Genomic DNA, 2,264 nt, shown 5'->3' with positions numbered 1-2,264 from the left:
CTTCTTACTAAAGTGAGCTATACTGTGAAATTGGGCCATCTTTTTCTTCTTGGTAACAGGAACTACAGAAAACAGTGTGTAAAGAAAATACAAACTTACTTTAGACTTATTCTTATGCCTCAAAGTCTAGCTAGCAAAACCTTTGACTGAGAAAAATTTCCTTTCTTAAAGGGGAAACTCCTATTTCTGACTTTTTTGTCCCCTTGTGACTATATAAGCCTGTTTTCTCCCTACCTAAATTGTTTGGAAGGTAGCTAACTTCATGACTTTGGGCAGGAAACATTCAGTATGGGTCTGGAACATCCTGCTATTGCCAGAAAGTAAGGATGCTTGCAAAGATGTCAGGGCAGTGCTGAAGGGAGCAAGGAGTTGGCTTACAGTGACCCCTGGTGACTAAGTTCTAACAATTTAGCATCAAAATTACATACAATATAATTCATTGAAATGTCAAGATTGTAAAAGGCCATAAATCCATCTGACGCCAAAGAAAAAATGTTAAAATGCAGTGTACAAATAAACAGGCATAATAAAATATGGGAATGAATTTAGTAAGTACAAAGTGTAAATATATACATATATTCATAACAATATTTATATAAGAATATGAATTTCCTTTCCATTAGATACATAAGGTATATAAATGTGTCTATGTGTGTGTACATATGTCATGTAGAGGTATGGTTGGATAGATGGATAAGTGGATAGATGGATGGAAAGATAGTAAAATCGATCTCATTTCTCAGGTCTTTACTCAAAAGTCAGCCTTCCCTCACCCACCATCCCTCCCTTCATCTTTTTCTCCTTAGAATTTATTCTCTTACATTTTACATATTTTACTTATATATCTTTTTTATTGTCTGTCTTCCTCATTAGAAATTAGATCTATGAAGGCAGGGATTTTTTGTTTATTTAGTTGACTACTGCATCTTCATTGTCCAGATTAGAACAAAGCCTGGCACACGGTAGGCACTTAATACAAAAATTTTAAATGAAATACATATCTTCTTTAGATGCATGCACATACACATAAGCACAAATCCCTAGATGATCCTAATAACAATCACATACTAACAGAGCATAAATTTTCAATAATTCAAACAGATCAGGTCAATATATCACAACAAGATAAGGGGTTGTATACTTGTAGAGATAAACAAAATTTAGTACCTCACTGTGAGGAAAACATCAGATCGCAAAATATAAACATGTATGCTAAAGGCATGGGTATAAAAGATTTTATCAACATTACAAGTGAAATTTAACTGTAAAAACAGAATCAACCAGTGGCTTGGGTTTATGTCACCTTGGAGGAAAAAAATCAGGTGCCACACTTAGATAAAAAATCAATTAGTGAATAACTGGTCTCAGGCTCTCTACCGGTCTTCACCAGTTGAATCATTATTCTTCTTTAGGCCTGGTAAGTTTACTGTAATTTGGGAAACTTTCTGAAATAAGTTATTACTCAATACTTAGAAATTATTAAAACAAGTATTCCTGTACTTCTAGGACATATAAGAAAAAAAAAATGACATGAGTTAAGCTTATGATGTTAATACACTTTAGATTAGATGTAATATAAGTTTGACAATGTTTTATAATCATTATATTCGTGTTTGAAGTATTGAGTTATACTAAATCTGTAGTTTAACTTGTTTAAGGGAATTTGTCTTAATATTTTAAAAAATAATTTTCAGATTTTTATTAGATATAAATATAAAATGACTACTAAACAAGTTATGAAAGTAGTAGTCATTGTTTTGCTCCATTCACATTTACAAATCCTTCATTTTTTCCTAATTCATTTGTTCTGAACTGTTTTTATAGACACTGTTCAGTCAACACCCAAGATTCTAACTGGTTCTAACTGTTCAAGATAGCTAAGTTTCCATATAACCAAAGTTTACCTCCAAACACCCATTCAGATAATATAGGAATATATTGCCCCACACCCTTATCTGCATCATTACTCTGAAGAATAATGATTTATTCTCTAAAAATTTTAGGTATCAACTGCTTTACTTTAACCATTAGTTGAAAATGGCTCATTCTTTCTGTCTGCCAGCAATGTCTTTGTCTGATATCCCTAGTTCCAAAGACATTATTCACAAACTCCTTAAACCAAGTTTACTGCCCACCTACATATAAGACCTCATTTACAATTATTATATTCTGCCACACAATATGTTTAAACCCATACTAAAAGAAGAAAATCAAATCATTCTTTTAGGATGAAGAACCATTTATTAAACTGATGAATCCATTAT

This window comes from Cynocephalus volans, chromosome 10, assembly GCF_027409185.1.
Source record: "Cynocephalus volans isolate mCynVol1 chromosome 10, mCynVol1.pri, whole genome shotgun sequence".
Classification (NCBI taxonomy): Eukaryota; Metazoa; Chordata; class Mammalia; order Dermoptera; family Cynocephalidae; genus Cynocephalus; species Cynocephalus volans.
Note: the sequence above shows the minus strand (reverse complement) of the source record.